This window comes from Rutidosis leptorrhynchoides, chromosome 1, assembly GCF_046630445.1.
Source record: "Rutidosis leptorrhynchoides isolate AG116_Rl617_1_P2 chromosome 1, CSIRO_AGI_Rlap_v1, whole genome shotgun sequence".
Lineage (NCBI taxonomy): Eukaryota > Viridiplantae > Streptophyta > Magnoliopsida > Asterales > Asteraceae > Rutidosis > Rutidosis leptorrhynchoides.
In genome coordinates this window covers 105,996,855-106,009,555 of record NC_092333.1, presented here as the reverse complement: position 1 = coordinate 106,009,555, position 12,701 = coordinate 105,996,855, and the positions used below count along the sequence as shown (strand labels likewise).

Genomic DNA, 12,701 nt, shown 5'->3' with positions numbered 1-12,701 from the left:
TCGTACGAGATGAATCCCTCAACCAGTTCGAGTCCCTTAGATTCCGATAGCTATTCCGATAGCTATTCCGATATGGATTTCCACTCGAACTCCGAAAGTAGTGTAACCAGAATGGATCAACCAATTAGCCATCATCGATTCTGGAAGAATTAGGGATGAGTTTTTAGTCGACTTAACCGATGGAGAAGAGAAGAAGGCGATCCCTTCCACCCACCAACCTGCACTCTTGGCGAAGAACCTGAAGCATTCACCGGCGAACCAATCCAAAACACTATTTTCGCCCTCATTACCCAAATATCTCGCCATGATTATATATTCTCTCAAATTCAAAACCTTATTCATCCGCTCGTTCCGACCGACAATCATCCCGGAATAATATAAGAAGTCAACGAACTTCGCGCCCGAGTTGTTGCCTTGGAAAATATGGTGCAAAACATACCAGCTTCAGCAACATCACCGGCACCAACAGTACCATCAGTAACAGCACCCGTACCATCAATAACACACGCCTCAACATCTCATTCTGTACATCGATTATAATCATCAATCTACGTATCGTTCTACATTATTTATCTTCGTTCGACATGATGATTATGTAATCTCTAATGTTTTAGAGATTATGTACTCTAATTCTAACCGAAAAGCAAATGAGTTTAATGTTATATTAACTCATTAAATCCATAATTACATCTGAAGAAAATATATATGTATATATGTTTTCATAAAGATTGTAATTAAAAATTCTTTTGTACAAACTGTTAATGGTGAAAATATTTTAACGGGTAGGTAATACCCGGGGAATATTTAGATTTCACATTAATAAGTTACACTGTACATTCTTTGAATTTGATTCAACGATCATTTACTATCCTATTTACAACTACCGATATATGTATCCGTTCACCAAAGAATAACTATTTTTCATTCAAATTCAATTTCATATTTGGATTTTGACCTATCAGAATCCAACAAGTGGCATAATGAAGAAATAATGGACAGAATAAAAATTGATTAGAAACAGACTAATTAACAATATGAAATTTTGTTAAGAAATCACGCTAACAAGATCCTAGCTAACTGTTCCTAGCTAACTGTTAATTCCGTATTACATTTTATTTTATCGCAATTTAATTATCGTAATTTATTTATTGCAGTTTATTTATCGCAATTTATATTCTCGCAATTTTATTTATCGTCATTTAATTTCTGTTATTTATTTTACGCACTTTATTTATCGTCATTTAAATACTGTTATTTACGCATTTTAAATATCGGGACACGTATACAAGGTTTTGACATATCATATCGACGCATCTATATATATTATTTGGAATAACCATAGACACTCTATATGCAGTAATGCTGGAGTTAGCTATACAGGGTTGAGGTTGATTCTACAATAATATATATACTTTGAGTTGTGATCGAGTCTGAGACATGTACATGGGTCACGATACATATTAATTAATTCAAATATTATATATTAAATTATATATGAATTATTGGACTGTTAACTGTGGACTATCGACTGTGGACTAATGACATTGGACAATTAAAATGAATTAAAATATTGATTATAACATAAGAAACTAAACATTTCTTCAAGTTTGCCACTTGATCTCAATTTAAACCTCATTTGTATCTTGACGATTCCAATCTACGTTCAAACTTTTCATGATTCTTGAAAACACCTCAATCGAGAGGATGAACCAACCGCACTTCATTTACGGAAGAAAAGATTAATGCATATAGTTATGCACCTGAAAAACTCTCGGAACCTGAGTAAACGTTTGACACGTATCTGTGCTAACTCCTTTGGCGTTGTTATTACCGAAAATAACTTTTCAATCCCTTTTCCAAATTAGCCAATTTTGTCACAGCTCCAGCAAATCAATTTCGACTTTTCATTCGAATAAACTCTATTATAAGTTTGTCTTTCGTCATCGTTACCGGGGAACCATTTATATCCTACCACATTAGCAGTAAACTTACCAGCAACTTCATTAACCTTTGACCTTCTGGAAAATCATTATATATATCAAAACCCTATCACGTACTTATCCGCATCTGATAACTTGAACTGCCATACCAAGTACCAGGAATTAGAAATCAGTACTTTGAAAACTCGCAGCATGCCTACATCAACAGTTATATGTATACATATAACCATTATCTCTTAGAATTATGATCTTTCGTTCTGAATTTCTGAAAAGCGCTATAGCCTATGAATCAGTTTGCTGAGTTTTGAAAAAGCTGATGAAGCAGTGAAAACTGAAGACTGCCTTAATAGTTAAAAGTTTGATAATAAAGAATTGAGCAAACCATGAAGGAGACCAAGGCCAAATATAAGGACCATACCATATATTCAAAGAATCCAGGTAATTCTGGATCCGATGAAACTTTCAACGAATATCTTGCTCCGTACTCATGTTAAAATCTTGCGGAAAATCTTTCTTCATCCACCATCGAACTTAGAAATTCCAAAATATCGTCATAAATATCTTCGATATTTTTGAAGATATTTTCATAAATATTCTCTTCCGAAAATATATACCTCTTCGTGCTATCTGTAGTACATTATATTGGAAATTTATGTAAAATCTAAGTATAAACTATGAATGAATTATGAAGTAGTGTTGGGAACTGAAGCATGGGTTAGTATAATATAATGATACTTGATCAACGTGATTATATTACAGTAAGTCATGCTGAGTTTCTAATGGAACGTGATGATTCACAGATCATAACGTCATCATGTGCCATGTTACATAACTCTTTCATTCTGCTTAACTTCTGAACATATCAAGAAAGTATATTCTTGATAGTTTTATTCTCAGCGATTCAGGTAATTTGACAAATCAAATCGTGCGATTACGTTCTTTCTTGTTTAGAACATTAAGTTCATTCGAAACTCCATACTTACGAATTTTGGACCATTACTCGATTTACTAGAGATCGAGAAGAGAAAAAAAGGCAAAGAGCTCCAAAATATAAGAGAAAATATAAAGCCCAATAGCAACACGGAGGTTACAAACCATGGATATTAATACGAATAGCAATATAAAGACACGTTAGAATTAAGAATAGTATCACCCCAAGGTAATAGTAGAAGTAAACATATTTTTCTGGTGAAAGATTGAAAAGAAGGATGACAGAAATGATAATTAGGAAAAACATCAAGGATTAGAACGGGATTAAGCATTTTCATAATCTTTTGGATGTATGAAATAAAAAGAAAGTATAGGAATGGTGAGAATAATGGAACGAAAGAGTTTAATTTATAAGGGAAATATCAGACAGAGTAATCGAGGCAGATCACCGTATTTAATTATAGAGATCTTAATTTCCTTATTCGCCGAAGAATCAAATCTTTTAGATTTTGAAGATTTTCTTTAAATCCCTTGAATTCCGGAATTCAACCAAGACAACGTCAAAAGTTAAGACGCACCTTATTTTCTAAATTCAACCATGACTACGTCAAAAGTTAAAACAAATCTTTATTTCTCATTTCATTCTTTTGTGATAGCTTCACTCGTACTCTTCGAATAATCGAATTGTTTTATTCATATTACTCAATGATGATAAAAATCTATTTATCAACTCATATTCTTCATGAAAACATTTTTATTGTTAGCCATGACCACCTCACCCAAATTTCGGGACGAAATTTCTTTAACGGGTAGGTACTGTGACGACCCGGAAATTTCCAACCAATTTTAAACTTAATCTTTATATGATTTCGACAGGATAAGCAAAGTCTATAATGTTGAGTCTTAAAATTTGTAAACTGATTGATATGGATTCATTTGACCTTTGACTATTCCCAACGATTCACGAACAATTTTGTGTAAATAAATATATATATATAAATATAAATATAATTGTATATATAAAATTTTGAATTAATAAAATACACTTTAATTAATTGGAATTAAAAATGTAAAAATATAATAATTATGTATTCTTAAAATGAAAATATATATATGATATGAAACTATATATATATATATATATATATATATATATATATATATATATATATATATATATATATATATATATATATATATATATGATTCTTACTGATAACTATTATTATATGGTAATATATATAAATGGATAAATAATAAATATTCAACATATGTTATCATATAATATTGATAATTAGATGTAATTGCAAGTTAAAGATATATTTGTGATAATATTATTACTACTTTTATCAATATCGGTATTATTAATATTATTAGATAAAAATGAAAACATGTAACTTGTTATATCCTTATTATTGTTAGATATTATTATTAAGATATATAAAAATTTAAAATTCATAATATACAATATATAATTATATTGTATAATCTATAATATGAAATACTTATATATTAAGAATATTTGTTATAATAATATTGTTATTACTTTTAATAATAATATCAATACTAGTGTTATTATTATTATTATTATGTAAAAACATATATATATGAGATTTGATACATATAAATATCATTATTACTAATAATATTAATATAACTAGTATTATTATTATAATTATCATTAATAATATTAATATTATCAATTTCACAAAAAAAATTATTATTCTTGTGACATATTACTATTATTATTACTATATTATTTATCATTATTAATATAATTATTATTATTAGTATTTAGATTATTATTAATAAAATAATAATAGTTAATTATAAATAATAATCATATAAAAAATGATACGTACCATTTTTAGGAATCAATTCAGTTGCATATCCTAATCATACTATAAATGATTTTCTTTATGTCGTACAATTTGATTCCAATCGATTCAATAACAAACAAGAACTGGTAAATTCGATTTTGTTTTTTTTAATTTTTCTTCTGACAGCTTTTTGTTACTTGTCGATCCAATTCAACTACAAAACACTTATTAATTGAATCATTTTAGGTATAATAACGTCACTGACCCTTAACATAACTCTCTACTAGTACAATTCCAAAAGAAAAACAGAGAACTCAATTGAAACTTTCACGAAAACGTCAACTGCCCTGTTTACACTTTATTTTTCAATCAGAACGATTTTATAAATTATTTCAAAATGTATTAATGAGGTCTTGTTAGGAATCTCGTACTTAATCTGTCTACAAAATTTCATGGTCCAATTCATCCTATTGATTCCTAATTTTTGAAGTCAAACTTATCTTTTTAAAAGTCAAAGAATGTGTTCACATCAAAATTTGAATTCGTTTTGGTGTTTCAGTTCAAATTGAGTGTCCAGAAAGATTTTAAGAGTGGAATGAAAACTTTTTCATGTTGTAAGTTGGATCTAAAATGCTTTTGATTTCAAAATCACGATAGGAGCTCATAAAGTTCAAAACAGTCTGCAGCAGGTTCGATTTTTTTTTGTTATCTGTTTTTAAACAAATTAAGTACCTATTATTGATCGATTATTCTTTATGACTAAAGCCTTAATTCGATTAAGTAATTAGTGATAAGATTAAGTGATCCCTGGTCGATTGGATTTTGATGGAGGAGAAGATTGAAGAAAACAGAAAATATATTAGATATAATTAAATGGGATGATATAATAGAAAGATAGGTTCGGCTGGATGGTTTAGGGAGTGTGCAGTTAACCGAGAGGTCACGGGTTCGAGCCCGGCCTGAGGCGGTTATTTTTTTTAAGGGCTTACAACAAGGTAGTCTTTCTAATAATTTTATTATTTGTATTATTAATTACTATCATTATTATTATTATTATTGTTATTATTGCTAGTATCATTATTAATTATTTATATTATGTTGTTAACTATTGTTATTACTAAAAATAACTACATAATTATTATTATTGTTATAAAAACTTATATTATTATTATCACTAGTACTATCATTAAAGATTATTAGTATTATCATAACTTACATTATTATTATTAGTAATATCATTATTGTATTATTATTAAGGTTACCATTCGTAACAAGATTGTTATGATAATTATTATTATTAGATATTAAGTATTAATATAAAAATTATTATTTTTATCATCATTATTATTATTAAATCCTTTATTATATTAAAATCTACTGATACTAACATTATTAGTATTGTTATTAATACAAACTATTATTTTTACAACTATATTATTATTATTTAAGGAATCATTATTTGTAAAACTATTATGTTTCATTTTTATATCTTAGTATTAGTATTATTATCTTTACTTTAACATTATTATAATTGTTAATTTTACAAACAAAAGAGATTTATATATAAAAGTATATTACATACTATATTATAATAATAACTAAATTACATATAGCATATAAAATATTTTAATATATTATAAATAATAATATAAACACAGATAAAAATATAAATATTAATTTTAAAAACATTATATATACGTAACAATAAGTTACAATTTAATAACAAATTATAATAAATATATATACAATTTTGTTCGATTACGATTATATGTATTAATGAAAATACAAATGATATAGGTTCGTGAATCCGAGTCTAACCCTGCATTGTTCAATATTGTCATATGTATTTTTACTACAAAATATATTAGGTGAGTTTCATTTGCCTTTTTACCCTTTATATTTTTGGGCTGAGAATACATGCACAATTTTTATAAATATTTTACGAAATAGACACAAGTAATTAAAACTACATTATATGGGTGAATGATCGAATCCGAATATGCCCCTTTTGCTTGGTAACCTAAGAATTAGTAAACCGATCTACTAATTGATGCGAATCCTAAAGATAGATCTATTGGGCCTAACAAACCCCATCCGTTGTAGCGGATGCTTTAGTACTTCGATGTTGTTTTATATCATGTCCGATGGATGTCCCAGAATGATAGGGGATATTCTTATATGCATCTTGTTAATGTCGGTTACCAGGTGTTCAATCCATATGAATGATATTTTTTGTCTCTATGCATGGGACGTATATTTATGAGAAATGGAAATGAAAATCTTGTGGTCTATTAAAATTATGAAAATGATTGTTTATGATAAACTAATGAACTCACCAATCTTTTAGTTGACACTTTAAAGCATGTTTATTCTCAGGTATGAAAGAAATCTTCCGCTGTGCATTTGCTCATTTTAAGGACATTACTTGAAGTCATTCATGGCATATTTTGAAAGACGTTGCATTCGAGTCGTTGAGTTCGTCAAGATTATTATTAAGTCAATTTTAGTTGGATATATTATGAAATGGTATGCATGCCGTCAACATTCGATGTAAATGAAAGGTTGTCTTTTAAAAACTAATGCAATGTTTGTAAAATGTATCATATAGAGGTCAAGTACCTCGCGATGTAACCAACTATTATGAATCGTTTGTAATCGATATGGACTTTGTCCGGATGGATTAGGACGGGTTGCTTCATATTGGCTACAGTTTTACCCGGGCAGAAGATCCCATCACTTATTCGATTCCAGGCCGCAGGGTAATTAAACTCTTGAGTGTTGGTGTTTGGAATTTTGCAAAACAAAAGGAAATCCCAAACTCCATCGGTATTTCTAAATTCGGTGTAAATTCCCTAGGATCTGATGAATTGAACATGCTCATCTTTCTTTGTTGCCCACCCAAATTAAAGGTCATGTAATCTTGGTCGGTGATTGTTCCTACCTTAAAGATTACAATTAAGGTAGAAGTGAACTCTAGGGTTGGGACAGTGTAAATGGGCTCATTATACCTAAAGATTGGAACCCAAGGGTTGATTGATAAGTCCCCATATGAAGCCGCAAAAAGACTCTCAACCTCATTAGTAAGACCGGCCTCATCCAGAAGAGAGCAGTCAATGGTTTTCCCAGGATAGAAGCTATCCTTGAGCCTAAGCTCTAAACCCGCTCTAAAACGTGGGTTAAACAAAATTTGTTGTAACCACGGGTCTAATGAAAGTCTTTGGATATCCTCTGAGATTTGTGGCATTTCCTCGTCTTCAACCTCAACCTCTTGTTGAGCTAGACGTTTACCCCTACCCTTAATTCCAATACTCTTTTGTCATTTTGCTCCGCTTACTGAGCCACCATGTGACTTTGTTGGTACGTTAGTCTACAAGACAAGACAACAAGAGAAAAACATTGTGGAGAGATAAAAGTTAGCACATAAACAATTTTTTTCTTCAAAGTACAATCATAATTTCCAAGTTGATTTTAAAGATTCACAATTAATTTCATCATGCAAAACATGTGCGTGTATATCAAACATGAATAAAACAATTGCATTTAGACATGGTCAATATGTGAAATCAAACAAGACAAACAATTTGGTGAAATTTCAAGTTTTACACAAAGTTGCAACATTTAGCTCATGCAAGTAATTATAAATCATATGTAGTATCATAAGCTTAACATGCATTATATTCAACTAGTAAGCTCATCTTGGTCAAACATGGCCAACATGAATCAATTGCAAAAAGTCAACCCTAGTCAAAGCCTAATTAGTTCAAAAATCGACTAAGACAAGAGCATTCATCAAATTATATCAATTCTTTATGTTATAGCATATATACACCGCAAACAAGCACATTATCACTAATCACATTTCTCAAATTGATCAAACTCATTCAAAACCCTAGCTTATGAACCCTAATTTTCAATTTCAAATCATACAAGCATGAAAGATAGATCCAAAGCAAGATAAGCATGGTAGACTAACAATTAAGCTTCAACAATAACAATTAACACTCCAATTTGACTCAAGATCAAAAATCCCCAAATTGGATGAACTCTAGAATTTCAAAGTTGAAATCTATGTAACAAAGCATGTAAATCATGTTAATAAACATCAATGTAGTCTAGATTCATCAACAATTTGACCATTAATATCATAAATCAAGCATAATCTACGAATTAAGCATAAAGAGAAAAATGGTAAAAATCAATCAAATCATGTTAAAGAGTGAATTAAAATGATAGATTCTTCCTTTTCCCATGTTAGATAATGAAGATTTGCAAGAAAATTGATGAAATTTGAAGCCTTGGGTCGATTTAGGTTGATTAGGGTTATAGATGCGCCGCTATTAGAGAGAAAATTGAAGTTGGGTGTGAAAAAAATGAAGTTTTGGTTGTGCAGAATTCTTAAGTAGCAGATGCAAAAGCGCCGCTTTTCAAACAGGAGCGCCGCTCCTGACAAAACAGAAGCGTCGCTTTTGAAAGAAAAGCGTCGCTCTAGGCGAACTAAAAGCGCCGCTTTTGAAAACAAAAGTGCCGTTCTGGGCTACTGCTCATTTTTGACACAAAATTGCAAGTTAAAGTGTCGCTCTTGTGAAAGAAGCGTCGATCTTGGAAGGTAAAAGCGCCGCTCCTAGGACAAAAGTGCCGCTTTTGTACCTGATTGCAGTTTTTCCAATTTTAAGTCCATTTTGACCCATTCACAAACTATTTTTGACGTTTTTCGATTTTATCCATATGCATGCAATACCAAAACATAAAAATGCAACTAAGAAAAGGAATATCATACAATTCTAAACGGAATGTAATTAAAAGAAATTATATGCACAATTGTGAAAAGTTTTTAACGAGTCTATCACCCGACTCCCATCCCCTTGAGATTTCAACTAATCCCGGGGTGGTAAACCTCCCTTCCCTTTGAACTAAAGGAAACATTTTCATTACCACCACCACTTAACATTGACATTAGCCAATCATTCATTACCTTAGTTTCATTGATTAACTTCTTAAGTTTGACTTTCTCATGTTTTGACAAATTTGACACTAGGCGTTTTCTCAAGTGTTCATCCTTTTTGGATGAAGCCCGATGCACCCGCCCAAATAACTTTCGCATAGACTTTTCAACAACATCATTTTGATTTTTGGCTTTACCTTGAATTCCCTTGGTTAATCCCCCACTACCTTTAATTGGTGAACCTACTTGCCTTGTGCTTGCAATGCATTGCATACTAGCAACAACTTGTGGTGTGTTCAATAGCACTGATGGTGTTTTAACACGTTTGGTTTTTATGCTCATGCATTTCCCTTTATCTCGAAGAGTCAATTTCCCGGTCCTAAAGTCAAAGAAAGAGCCCGCGGTTGCCAAAAATGGCCTTCCCAAAACAAGGGGTACAACTGGGTCTTCCTTTATATCAACAATAACAAAGTCAATGGGAAATTCCATGTCCCCCACCTTAACAATTAAGTCTTCGGCGATCCCAATAATAGAGTTAATTAATTGATCAATTAATTTGACTCCCATTGTAGTGGGCGAAAGATCGCCTAGGCCTAGCCTTTTATAAACGGAATAGGGCATGAAGTTGATACTTGCTCCCGAATCGGCTAAAGATGTGAGCATCTCCGAACCATTTACATTTCACGGGATAAGGAAAGGTTCGAGATCACCCATTTTTGCTGGTAGGTTACATTTCTTTAAAATTCCATCACACTCCTTTTTCAAGAAAGATGTGGACTCTTGCTCAACATCTCCCTTTTTGGCCATGAGTGTCTTCAAAAATTTCCCATAGTTGGGCATATTCTCAAGCACCTCCGCCAAGGGGAGTTTAACATAAATATTTTCGTTGTTGGATAAAGTTGACTTACGATCCACATCATTTAGATGTGTATGATGTAGTGATTGAAGATGTGAGACCGGTGTCTATTTTTCTCCTTAGTTGATGTGGTAGAAACCTAGACCTTGTCCTTTTGCGCCTTCGTATTCAATAAAGATTCGACCTTTTCCTCTTTATCAACCTTTCCCAATTGAATTTGTTTAAAATCACCCTTTAACTCCTTGCATGTCGACTCGGTAGTCTCCATGGACATTACACTTTTAACTTGGTAGGGAATGAATGTTGCATCGTCCAAATCTTTCACAAACTTGAATACCCCATAGTCGATAGTATCAATTTCTAACGCTTCATCAAAATCAAACTTGTCTCCTTCAATGTCGAACTTGAAAGCTTGAGGATATTCGAATTGATCTTCTTCGGTTGAATCAATCGAGTTCACTTGAACATAAGTATTGGTGGGATTTGATGAACTCATTTGATTTTGGATTGGATTAGTAGTATTGCTCTCGATAGGAATAACTCTCGTGTTATTTTGGTGGTTTTGTTGGTTGTTCCGGTTGTTGTTGTAATTATTCGGGAAGACTTGAGTGTTTGAAGGTAAAGTTCCTTGTGGTCTTTCGGCAACTTAATTTGAAATTCTTCCAACAGTGCTCTCAAGGTTTTGGAATGAAGCTTGTTGGTTTCGGAGTTGTTACTTCAAGAGCTCATTTTCTTTCATTAGAAAAGCTTCGGTTGATTCTACCTTCTTGATGTAGTTTTGCATGATTTCTTCTAAGCTCTTCGAAGGTTGGGATTGTTGATTGTTTTGTTGAGGTTGTTGATTGTAACCTTGGTTATTTTGTGATTGACTATAACCTTGGTTGTTTTGATAATTTGAATTTGCCTGATTGTTGTAAGGTTAGTTGTTGTAAGGTTGTTGGTTTTGGTATTGGAAGTTGTTGTTTCGGTTTTGGTTATAGTTTTTGTAACCTTGATTCCGGTTTTGGTTTGTGAATTCGGGTGGTGTATTGGTTTGGTTGGTGAATGATACTTGTTTTTGATTAGGATTGTAGTAGCTTTGGTTAAATGTTCCTCCCCGTTGGTAGTTTTGATTACTCACGTAGTTCACATGAGCATCCGAATTCATGGAAATATCATCTAGATCAACATGATTGCATTGAGTAATTTGAGGACAATTCTTTGTGAGATATGGACCCTCGTATCGTTGACAACCTACTGGCATTACAACTACCGTTTGTTGAATCTTCTTCAATTCTTTCCCGAATGTTTGAAATTGATTGTTCAAGCTTGCAAGTGTCAGTTGCCCATTTTCACTCTCGACTTGTGCTACATTCGTCCTTGCTAAATCTCGGGGTGAAGGTGCCCATTCATATGTGTTGACCGAGATATCTTCTAGCATAATTTTGGCCGCATTTGGTGATTTATACATAAATACCCCTCCGGATGAAGAATCAAGATATCGCTTCATTAACATATTACAACCTCAATAAAATGTGTTGATATACTCCTTCTTCGTCAAACCATTCAGTGGGCAAGCTCTTAGTAGCTTCTTGAATAGTACGCATGCATCATACAAACTCTCATCACCCCGTTGTGTGAACCCATTAATCTCCATTCTAAGCCGCTCTACTTTTGACGGTGGAAAGAAATGATTGATAAACTCGTTTGTTAATTCTAGAAAATACCTTATGCAATCGGATGGTAAACTTCGCATCCAAGCTTTTGCATCTCCTTGAAGTGTGAAGGGGAATGCCCTTAGCTTAAAAGCATCGTCGGTGACGTTTTTGGTTTTGTAAATATCACAAAGATCATTAAAGTGTTGAATATGTTCGAATGGATTTTCATCTATCAACCCATGAAAGTATGTATCCTTGATCAACGTGAAAAAGTTACCCTCGATCTTCCAATTATCTGCTTCAATTGGTGGATTTGTAATAGCCGGTGCTATCATTGTTGGTGCAACCAAACTAGCGTTCCACATTGGTGTGTCGTTTGGATCATTCAATAATTCTTGATTAACCAGAGGACCATTAGGATTGCCCTCTTCATCGTGAATCGGATTGCCGTTTGGATCCATCTCTTATAAACAAAATGACAAAGCTTCGAAATTCTTTCTTAATACCCCGTGCACGTGTCTTTTCGGATCGGAAAATGGTTGTGTGAATTCTTGATCCTTGTGAGACCTTGTTCTC

The 12,701-nt window shown here is 32.0% G+C and overlaps 1 non-coding gene across 1 annotated transcript; it reads left to right on the top strand.

Moving 5' to 3' along the window:
• The first annotated feature begins 12,026 nt into the window (after positions 1-12,026).
• Positions 12,027-12,133, top strand: LOC139886959 (small nucleolar RNA R71). The gene has a single exon (XR_011772815.1). It is a non-coding gene; the product is annotated as a small nucleolar RNA R71 (small nucleolar RNA).
• Positions 12,134-12,701: the final 568 nt, after the last annotated feature.